Source organism: Rosa rugosa, chromosome 5 (assembly GCF_958449725.1).
Source record: "Rosa rugosa chromosome 5, drRosRugo1.1, whole genome shotgun sequence".
Taxonomy (NCBI): Eukaryota; Viridiplantae; Streptophyta; class Magnoliopsida; order Rosales; family Rosaceae; genus Rosa; species Rosa rugosa.
In genome coordinates this window covers 37,301,911-37,314,515 of record NC_084824.1, presented here as the reverse complement: position 1 = coordinate 37,314,515, position 12,605 = coordinate 37,301,911, and positions in this window count along the sequence as shown.

The following is a 12,605-nucleotide window of genomic DNA, read 5'->3' as shown; positions in this document are numbered from 1 at the left end:
GTTTCGATTCCCTTATTCTTTTCTAACATTCTTTCTGTAAATCTCCTTCTTGACCCTTCTTTTTTCTATATGCTAGCAAAAAGATGATGCGAGTTTCAATCTCTATAATTATATTCCTACTTTCCTCTTGGTCTTGTTTCTCCTTTGACGTTGTAATACCCCAAAAATTTATTTTTGATTTGTATTATTCAATTGAAATTATTGAGGTGTTGGTTTGTGCATTTACTCTTGTTGATATGCCTTTCCTGAATTCATTGGTGAAGTAAATGTATTTCGGACGAATTTTTACTTAAAAAGGTTTTATTTTCGAGGGGGCTAAGAGTTGATTTTTTATTCGTTGATTTTCTCTAAAAACTTTCTTCACAAATGTCGTATAGCACGTCGATACGAGTTTGTAGACATGCAGCACTCAATTTTTCGAGATCGTATAAAAAAGTTATGGTCAACAGAAGATTTTCTATTTTCCTTTCTCTCTGCAAAAACCGTAACCCGAACTCAGATACCACTGACCCGACATGATCGTAACTTGACCCTCCAATGACCCACGGGGACGCCAGAACCACAGAATGACTCGCCTTTGTCTCCTTTTCCTCTCCCAACCACTCACGTTCACTGCTTTCACTGTACACGGCGGATCGAAGGTTGAAACTCATGACAATGCCGACCCGACCTGATCTCCATTTTCTGGCAATGTCACGGGTTGAAACTATTAGGTTTTATAGATTTTGGCTTTCTCTTTCAATCCATATAAGCTTTGTGGACTGTGGAGCTTGGAATTTAGATTTCAAGTTTCAGATACCTGAAACTTTCATGGGCGATCTAGCTCGATCCAGTCCAAATCAGACTTAGTGGCAGGTATAAAAGTTGTTCCCCTTGATATGATCTACAAGTTAAACAGTTCCAATCTTGCTGGTTGTAACTTTGACTGGCGGTGCATCCGGCCACCTTTGGAGCACCTGGTTGCTCCATTAGTGTCAGTTTGTCGATACGAACGTAGGTGTGTTAGTTTTATCATTGCTCGATCTTTTGGATGAGTTCGGATAATTTCAGTTTTGGTTCGTTCTATTTTAGATTCGCGAGGATGCGACTGATGGATCATCCTTTTGTTTGTCATTGTTCCTAAAAGTGTTCAAAGACCTTAGGTTGTTTCTGATGAAGTTTAGTCTCGATTGATGAAATCTTCGATTTTTAGTCAAAGGTCATGTTTCGAACTTAAACGCTTTTCTACTTTGTGTTGTATTGAGTTAAGACCTTGATTTGTTTAGGTACTTAACGAAGTTGTTTTCAGCAGTCTTTGTGATATGTGCTTATGTCGATTTGTGTGAAGATGCAGCGGGATTTGAGGTGAGTAAATCTCACGTGTGATAATCAGAGTTTATTTATTGTTCATTAGAAATAATTGTTAGCTATGAAATCATGATTATTGAAATAAATTTTTGTTTTGAAATATATGAACTTGATCATCAATGGTTCATAGATAAGTGAAAACTAGGTTTTAATTTGAAATGATTTTTCAATTGTGCGTAATTGTGAACTATAGTTGGTATTAGTGGCATTTCTGAGAGGATGACTCCGTGTGTGTGTGTGTGTCTATATATATATATACAGTCTTTCTATGCTAAAGACCTCCTTAGATTTTAAAATCTAAGGATTTCCTTGAATAGACTCACTATTCGATCGCATATCCACATCTCGACCGTTTAGTTTTTAAGTCCTAATGTATAGATCACTTCTGCAAATTTTCAGCGAAATTGATGATTGTTAAGGTATCGAACTAGATTAAATCAATGAACGAATCGAATCTGTCTAACTTGAACCGTTCGTGTTCATAATTGTAAATCGTAGTTTTGAATGCCTTAACGGTCCTCAATTTGGCTGAAAATTTACTGAAATGATCTATACATTAGGATCTACAAACTGAACGGTCGAGATATGGATATCCAATCGAAAAATGAGTCTATTCAAGGAAATACTTAGATTTTAAAATCTAAGGAGGTAAAGACTGTATATATGTGAAATATATGTGTTCTTGGTGGAATTGTAGTGGTGTGTGGAAAATAAAATATCAGTAATTATGATTTCTTTATGATTTCTGACTTGAATTCATGTGGAAGATAATTTATTGCAGAATGCGTCTTGCTGCTTTTGCAGATATTGAGCAATGTGTTTATATTATTATTGGTAAATGTCGTTGACGATGATAACGTCAATTGTATAAATTTCGATGTGGAATTGTGATGTTGAGTTTTGATGAGATATTATATATGGGTCTAATATTATCTCCTTGGTTGTGTGGTCAGTGACGTGATTGGATTGTTGTGGGAGTGCCAGTGTTGTGACTTGTGTGGTAAGGGGTCATGACAATAACCTGTATAGTGACATGTGTAGTGATTTGTCATGGTAATAACCTGTAGGCTGATCAGCGTGGAGATTATTGAGTAAAGTTGTCGGTTTTGTTGTTGATATAATAATGACAGTGACTGTTGCCACTGTGACTCATGTTTCTTTTAAATGAAAGAAGATTGATTTTGGGATTATTGTGAGTGTGTGAGTTGTTTAAATTGATTGATTTTATTGTGATTTGAGTTAAAATATATGCAAAGGTTACTATATTTTAAATTGATTGATTTAATTGTAATTTCCTGAACTAAATTATATGCAGAGATTTATTATATGTTGAATTGTTTAAGTTTACTCATACGAGCTTAAAAAACCTACCGAGTTTGTTTGTTGCAACCCGGTGCACTATTCGATGGTGTAGGACTTAATCCTGCAGGTCAGAATAATCTCTATTGAAGTTGCAGCTGCAGGTGTGTAGGAACCTAGCTAACTTTATTGTTTTGCTTTTATTAGATGTCCGCTATGTAGTAAGCTCTGAGGGAGCGTTTACTTATTCAATTATTAACTGGAAAATTCTACAAAATGTTAACGTATGACATGCATACAATTGCCTTAAAAGTGGTAATTTGAGTCCTCAAAATAATGATATTAGTCCTCAAAGTGGTAACATGAGTCCTTAAAGTGATAAATTTTCTTAGTTACCACATGAGTCCTCAAAATAGTAATATTAGTCCTCAAAGTGGTAACATGAGTCCTTAAAGTGGTAAATTTTCTTAGTTTACCATATGAGTCCTCAAAATAGTAATATTAGTCCTCAAAGTGGTAACATGAGTCCTTAAAGTGGTAAAAATAGTTGATGTATGAGAAATGTTAACATACTATAGCTTTACCCTTATTAACTAAGCTTAATTCATAAACTTTGTATAATGTAATATATGACTCTAAAAAATGAGTCTGTATTGACGTTGTGGGTACAGGACATTGTCGTATGCTTGTTTTAAAGAAAAAAAATATCAAGGTATTTTGTGTTTATGTCTGAACCATCACTCACGATGTATTTTTGATTCTCTATCTTGTATGTTATTTTTGTTTGAAAATTGGGGCGTGACGGATGTGTTCCTCTCCATCATAAAATTTTCTTCTTTTTCTTGTCTGTCGATGACCTCCCCCTCTCTGCATTTTACACTTTCTTTCTCCCCTTTTTCTTTTTCTTAATTTTTTTTCATCTCTTCCCCCATCTCTATTCCTCCCTCAGCTCCAAAAAGACACTATTAACTTTGTCATTCCCCCAAGAGAGATAATGATGCAGAATTAACCCAATCAATGGCAGTAGAAAAGAATACTTCAATTCAGGGTTAGTTCGATAATTCTATTCATCCCACAATGGGGGTATATATACAAGTACAAAGGAGTAGTCTAACTCTAATAGGAAACAATCTTTCCATAATTATAGGATATTCTAATTAAATAAAATCCTAATTACATACAGATTTATAACGATTCTACACTCCCCCTCAAGTTGGTGCATAGATGTCTATCATGCCCAACTTGTCAACCGAGCTGTGAAATACCTTCCTTGACACTCCTTTAGTAAGAACATTAGCTAATTGCTCCTCTGAGTTTACAAATGGAAAGCGAATAACCTTTCTGTCAAGATTTTCTTTAATAAAATGACAGTCAACCTCCACATGCTTTGTTCTATAATGCTGAACTGGATTATGTGCAATCTCAATGGCAGCTATATTATCACAATGCAAATCCATAGGCTTTTTAAGCTTGTAACCCAGGTCCTTCAAGACATTACGAATCCACAATATTTCACATACTCCATGTGCCATACCTCGGAACTCAGCTTCTGCACTTGATCTGGCAACGACTTTTTTCTTTTTGCTACACCAAGTGACAAGGTTCCCTCCAACAAAAGTGAAGTACCCAGATGTAGAACGTCTGTCAGTTTTATCACCAGCCCAATCTGCATCTGTGTACCCAACAACTTCCAATTCATCTTTTTTCTGAAACAATAACCCTTTACCTGGCGCTCTCTTCAAGTACCTCAAAATACGAAAGACTGCATCCATATGCTCTTCACTAGGACAATGCATAAATTGACTAACAACACTCACATCATAAGCAATATCAGGTCTAGTATGTGAAAGATAAATCAACCTTCCTACAAGACGTTGATACCTCCCTTTATCAGTTGGAACTTGATCAGGATAGATAGCAAGTCCGTGATTCATCTCAATGGGTGTCTCGATGGGTCGGCAGTCCAGCATCCCCGTTTCAGCAAGTAAATCAAGAACATATTTCCTCTGTGAAAGTGAAATCCCCTTCTTAGACCCTGCAACTTCAATACCCAAAAAATACTTCAGTTGTCCCAGATCCTTCATTTCAAACTCCTTTGACAAATACTTTTGCAATTCATTTATCTCTTTCGGATCATCCCCTGTAACAATCATGTCATCAACATACACAATAAGAGCTGTAATCTTACCATTCTTGCGCTTGATGAACAAGGTATGGTCAGAATTGCTCTGTCTGTATCCAAAGGCTTTCATGGACTTTGAAAATCTTCCAAACCAAGCTCTTGGAGACTGCTTCAGGCCATACAAGACTTCTTCAATTTACACACCTTGCCAACATCACTTGGGTAATTCTTAACACCTGGGGGCATATCCATGTACACTTCTTCCTCCAAATTCCCATTAAGAAACGCATTCTTCACATCAAACTGGTGCAAGGGCCAATCTTTGTTTGCTGCAAGTGAGATTAGAATCCGGACAGTATTAATCTTTGCCACAGGTGCAAAAGTTTCCTCATAATCAATCCCATAGCGTTGTGTATATCCTTTGGCAACCAACCTCGCCTTGTATCTATTAATAGTTCCATCTGCATTAAGCTTCACAGTAAATACCCAACGACATCCTACAGTCTTCTTTCCAACCGGCATAGGTACTAGCTCCCATGTTACATTTTTCTGAAGAGCTTCCAATTCTTCATTCATTGCCTTTGTCCATTTTGGATCCGTCAATGCATCCTGCACGTTACTAGGAATAGATACAGTAGATAATTGATCAACAACAATTGCATGTGACCCAGAAATCCTATGGTTAGACATAAAATTAGCTATAGGGTATTTAGCTTTGGCTTTAATATCTGGTTCATATTGTTTCTTAGGAATTCCCTTGGTAACCCTTTGTAATTTCCTAGGTTCGACACTTTCTGACCCAGAAGACTCATTAAAGTTTAGAGGTACCTGAGGTGGATCATTCTGACCGTGATCTTCAGTTGGTGATGTAGAAGAGGGAATATCTTGTGTGTGAGTTTCGGATACGTCTTGATTTTGATTCAAACTATCCAGAAAAGTCGTCTCTTCTGTCTCAGAATTCACAACGCTCTGTTCTGCAGTTTCGGCAGTTGCATTCTTTGTTTCGAAATTTACAACACTCTATTCGGCAGTCGCATTCTCTGTTTCGGAATTCACAACACTCCGTTCGGCAGTCGCATTTTCTGTTTCGGAATTCACAACACTCTGTTCGGCAGTTGCATTTTCTGTTTCTGAATTTCTACCTTCAAATCGTTCCTCCAAATTTTCCAAGTCTTCAAAGGCATCAAAATCAATAATTGACCGAGGATTCCCTTCACAACCTCTCTCCCCCTGAAGGGAAGACTGAGAAGCTCCCCCTGAGTAATAAGGCTCGGATTCACGAAAAGCAACATCAAGAGAGATATGTATAGTGCCAGTAAGAGGATCATAACAACGATAACCCTTTTGGAAGTTAGCATAACCAACAAATATACACTTACGGGCACGGGGATCAAGCTTGCTTTGTTGAGGCTTGGGAATATGAACATAAGTTGTGCATCCAAACACCCGGGGCTCCAAATTAGGCATAGAAGGGATGGTCAAAAGTGTATGAAACTTCTGATGAGGATTCTGAAACTCAATCACCCGTGAAGGAGTACGGTTGATAAGATATGCTGCTGATTTCACTACTTCTCCCCAATAGGACCGAGGTACATTCATGCCAAACAAGGAAGCACGAACAACTTCCATCAACTGCCTGTTCTTTCGTTCTGCTAAACCATTCTGTTGAGGAGTATAAGAATTGGAGGTTTGATGACGAATTCCATGTAACCGGCAAAACTCAATCATATGGCCATTCATAAACTCTCCACCATTGTCAGACTGAAACACTCTGATGGATTGTTGATACTGAGTTGCCACCATTTTGTGAAATTCGGTAAACATTCCAAATACATCACTCTTATTCTTCAGTAATGACACCCATGTCATGTGAGTGCAATCATCAATAAACGTTACAAAATACTGAGCTCCAGAAAGAGAAGGAATTTTCGCAGGACCCCAGACATCAGAGTGAATCTTCATAAAAGGAACAGGACTTTTATTAAGACTTGGTGAATATGAAAGACGGTGACTCTTGGCCAGTTCACAAATGTCACAGTGGAAATCCAAATCACTAACAACTGAAAACAAATGAGGTTGCAGCTTCTTAAGATAAGTAAAGGATAGATGACCTAAACGGCGATGCCATAACCATACAGCTTCCTTCGCATTCTCTACCCCGTTGATCTGATTAGCTTGTCCCAAAAAATGCTTCTGTTTCTTTCCAGTCTCTGTTAGATCCAGATAGTATAATTTCCCCCTTCTAACACCATAACCAAGAATTCGTCGAGTCAGAATGTCCTGAAACACACAGAAAGACGGATAGAAGGTCACAATACATGCAAGAGCTAAAATAATTTGACCAACAGACAGGAGATTATAAGCTAGTGATGGAACAACTAAGACAGATTCAAGGGTTAAGGTATCAGATAAAGTAATAGAACCATCTCCGATGACCGGAGTTGGAGTACCATCAGCAGTAGAGACAACGGTTTGAGGGGAACGTCTAAGGTTTTTCACAAGGCTTGGGTCATTGGTCATATGGTCAGATGCACCTGTATCAATTATCCATGTACTATTAAAAGTAACCTTACCCTTCATACCTGACTGCACTACATTAGCGGAGGCATTGTCTAGGTAAACTTCCTCTGTAATAGCAACAGCGGTCTTGCCCGGATTCTTTCGCGGTTTCTTGGTGAAGTCCCACCAATCAGGGTAACCAATCACTTCATAACACCGCTCCTTGCTATGACCGAATTTCCCACAGATAATGCACCTTTTGTTTGCATATGGATTTGGTTTATGTAGAGGACGGCGTGGAGAATGTCCTGAGAAGCCTGGAGGAGGACCCTGTCTGCGTTGATCCATAACAGTAAATTCGGTAGTTGCAGAATGCCCCATAGACTGTTTCTGTGATTGCACCATTGAGGAATTCATGATTTTTGCAGGATTGGATTGTCTAGGGTTTCAAGATGGATATGATTGTTTTGGAAAAAAAAGTTTTTTTTTTTTTTCTTCTTTTTTCGAAAAAAGGTAGGGTGATGGTACGTGGTTTGAAATTCAGGATGGTTTGATTTCAACAGTGGTGGTACGCAGCGGTTTGTGGTGTTTTTCGGGATTCAGGATTCAAAGGATGCAGTGCAAGTTCAAAGGATTGAACCTGCTTTGATACCAAGTAGAAAAGAATACTTCAATTCAGGGTTAATTCGATAATTCTATTCATCCCACAATGGGGGTATATATACAAGTACAAAGGAGTAGTCTAACTCTAATAAGAAACAATCTTTCCATAATTATAGGATATTCTAATTAAATAAAATCCTAATTACATACAGATTTACAGCGATTCTACAATGGCTAATTCCAAGTAACACGTGTACTTTAAAGAAAATACAAAACATAAACATTATAATCCTAATTACTCAAAAAGAAACCTTGAAAAGAAAATAAACCTTAATTAAACCAAATACCAACCTAAAAAAATGGCCACTGCTAGAACCCTTAACATTGTCAAGTGCCTCTAAGAAGATAAAACATCAAAACCGGGTCTGGGATATCACATTCTTCCCCCCTTGAAAAAAATTCACCCCCGAAATTTACCCAACCTTTACTACCAAAGCAACAACAATGGACTCTAAATAATAAAAACACAAAGAAACCCAAAGCCTTAAAGTGTAAAATGGTCTATGCTACTTATCTAAACCTTTAAAAAAATTATAGGGAAAAGTTGAAATTAAAACAGAAACAAAGGAAAGTCTGAAGTTATAAACAACATAACAATATTAGAAAACTTATGTCATAAGAAAGAACCAGTTGCAAACCATAACTTCAAAGAAACGATAATCTCAAAGTATATATAAAATGATCACCGGAATACAACAGTCCAAAGGACTAAAGCTGTGATACCACAATTGTAACGACCCAATTTCAAAAACCTTTAAAAAAATCAATGAATCGTTACTAGCTTGAATCTCTTATGAAAAAGGATATAATCAATGATGGATTAACTATTACGCAATTTATCTCCAAACACAGCTCCCACAATTCCACTATAAATGACATGTACATTATTTTCACAAGACTCCCTTTCAAATACAGTACAAAGGTAATATTCGTTCTTTACCGAGTATATATACTTCCAAACAAAATAAGCTTAACCCAATATTATAATGATCACGTGATTTTCTAAAAACAACGGCTAACAGCACATAATTATACAACGTAAAGATAATTGGTTGCCACCGCACACTCGTTAGCTACATCATGGCTCAAAGTCTAAGGCCACCTAAGTCCGATGTATTATCATACTAATAATAACTGCCATTGTTTCTTTAGCAAATTACCACTACCTACACTTTTTTTTCATAAATTACCATCAGCAGGCCTGCTTTTTAAAATTCCCATGAGCTAGTGTATAGGGCCCATGCGCAAGGTATTATACCTTCCTGTCAAATTCCTTTCCTTTTTAAATTATTTCTATTGGCAAGTAAATTACGAATATGCCCTTGTGGGTTTGATAATGTGAATTAACACTGCTGAATGTCAGTAGCATTATGAAAAAAATAATATTTATATATTCCGTCTTTGTTTTTCTTAGAAACAACACATTTATTTAATAATTCTAAAAACTATTTATACATATTACAATATGAAACTTGAACACAATATCATTTAGGGTTATTATCACAAATGGTATCTGAACTTATCCTCTATCTTATCGATGGTACCTGAACTTCAATTTTGATCACAATAAGTACCTGAACTTTTCGATCTCATTTCAAATGGTCCCTATCACTAACTTCCGTTAATGTTCCGTTAAAAACTAACATGTGCAAAACACATGACCTATATTCAAGAGTAGTTTGACGAAAATACCCATTTAAATAATTTTGTTTACTACATATTTTGATCAATTAATATGTTAATAAAAATATAAGTTCAATTAAAAATAGAATTAAAAATGTATCTCTACCCTCTTATGAAAATAAAATTTAAAAACAAAATCTCAACAAAAATTAATTTGTTTTATAGATACAGACAAAACATTTCAAATAAAACTATAAAACATTTTTTTTTTGGACAAACTATAAAACATTTAAAACCAAAAGCTTATCAAAACTTTCGTAATTTTTTTTTTCCGGTCATTCATATTATTAATTGAAGTTGAAAGTTTTTCCTTTTGATAGTCTCATTTTTTATAGCCACATTGCCACAATATAAGTGAAATAAGTGATATTGCAAAAAAAAAAAAAAAAAAAAAGGTAATTTTACAAATTTATCCTTGAAAAATGAGTCACATGTTTGGCACATGTCAGTTTTTAACGGAACATTAACGGAAGTTAGTGATAGGTACCATTTGAAATAAAATCGAAAAGTTCAGGTACTGGTTGTTATCAAAATTGAAGTTCTGGTACCATCGATAAAATAGAGGATAAGTTCAGGAACCATTTGTAATAATTACCCTATGATTTATCTCTGGCTTTGCTGCTTTCACATACAAGTTGCTTTGAATTTCACCTCTTCTCATGGTGAAGAAGTTTCTCCAGCAGGATTTCTTGGAGTACTGACCCTCAGTAGTATATTGACCTCCAGTAGTATACTGACCCTCAGTAGTGTACTGATCCCCAGTAGTATACTGACCCCCAGTAGTATACTAGTTTGGCCTTATTGCATTTGCTCACTTCAGCATTGCTTTCATTAGCTCCATCCTGTAAGTCAACCGACAACACAGAGCATAAAGGATAACAAAGTGTGCCCAAAACTGCTTTCGCAATTACAACTCTAATCATTTCTCTTCAAAAATCAGATTTAGAGTGAAAGGATTTTTTTTTTTTGACTTTGTCAAGGGGAACCCAAAGGCTTCCTAGGCCCAAGATAAACCCCTTCGGCGCATGTGAAATGCTCCAACTGTGCATTGCAGCACAGTGCCTAGCCACTTTGACAGATTTAGAGTGAAAGGATTTGATTTTGATGGAGTATTATACTTTGCTTAATGAAATTTAAGACCACCAAACATGCTTTGAGTTAAAACCATTTCCATGGACCTTGATGTTAACATTTATTGCCCAAAAATAGAACAACCCCCGTCCTTGAAATTAATGCAGCTTGACAAGAATTTGCCAAAAAAGAAAAACAAGGACAGTAGCAAATTACCAAAAGATATAGTAGTCCCAGTCATGGTGCTATCTGTCATGCCCCGAATTTTGAATAAAGGAATTCAAATCCGAAATGCGAGAACAAACAATCACAAGAAGACTCTTAGAAAATTTTTCAAATAAAATAAGCAACTACACAAATCGAACTCACAATGTCAATACCGACTCGTTCTTTAGAGTCACATATTACATTACAATAGTTTACAAATTAAACTGAATATCAATTCAACGTGTAACCACTCTCACCAACTCACTACACAGCGGAAGACTACAAGTATAAGCGCCTTCTACACCACGTGACGGAAAGTCCACCTCAGTTTCGATAACGATCACCCGATATTCTAACCTGCACAATAACCCCTACACCATAGAATAGTGCACCGGGAATGTAAACAACAAACCCGGTAAGCCTTTCAGCCCGTATGAGTAAACTCAAATAAAATGATTCACATCACTCATGCTTATAATTTCTCAATTCGTGAGATAATTAAAGCAACAATATTTAATTATCACAACAAAAACATCAAGTTTCAAACTAATCAATATCATGCTCAATAATTTCAACCCAACTAAAACCCACATGCTCTGACTCTCAATTCATTTTATCTCACTTCCCACAATCTCCAACTATACAAATAACTCCCAATATTTTAAACATTTCACGTCCCCACAATCTATCACATCACCATTCCTTTGCCTCAATGGCACAACCAAGAAAACATACTCATTTCCAATCACTACAGATCACAACGCACAACTATACCCATAATAAGAATTAAGCAAAATCAGTAATCCCTACATAGAAATTTAATTCAGGAGATCACATGATAACAAACAAAAGAAATCATATAAATCCCTGCATAGATTTTAGTTCAGGAATTTACATTAAAACAAACAATACAAAAGGCAGTAATCCCTGCATATAACTTAGTCAGGAGATTACAATAAGCAAACAATACAAAAGCAGTAATCCCTGCATATAACTTAGTTTAGGAGATTACATTAAAACAAACAACTCAAAAGACAGTAATCCCTGCATATAACTTAGTTCAGGAGATTACATAAAATTCAACAATTAGAAGGAAAAGGAAAATAAATGAAGAAGTCAAACAACTCACACTAAAGTCAATGATCGCCCATCAACTCCAAACTAAAGTCAATAGTCGATGTTCACCCATCGACTTTGACTAAAGTAGATGATCACCCATCAACTCCAAATACTCTTTTAATACAATTACATCAATCACTCACATGATGAATTGTATACCACTACACTCATACAATTACATCAATCACACACATGATGAATTGTATACCGCTACACTCATACAATTACATCAATTATTGCCACTTTGGTCACCACTTTGGTACTACAGTATAAACTATCGCCACTTTGGTCACCACTTTGGTACTACAATATAATTAATCACACTCTCAAACACAACTTCACCAATGTCACACCATCCATATATATATTCCACGTAAATATATATATACGTAGTCATTCAAGCAGGAATGACCACTAATACAAACTATAGTTTTATAAATTAACTACTCGAAAATCATTTTATATCAAAACATTGTTTTAACCTACCCATGAACCGTTGTCGATCAAGTTCATATATTTTAAAACAAATAATTTGTTTCGAAAATGATTTTTCATGCTAACAATTTAAATAGGACTAATTTCAGTTTACCCCCCT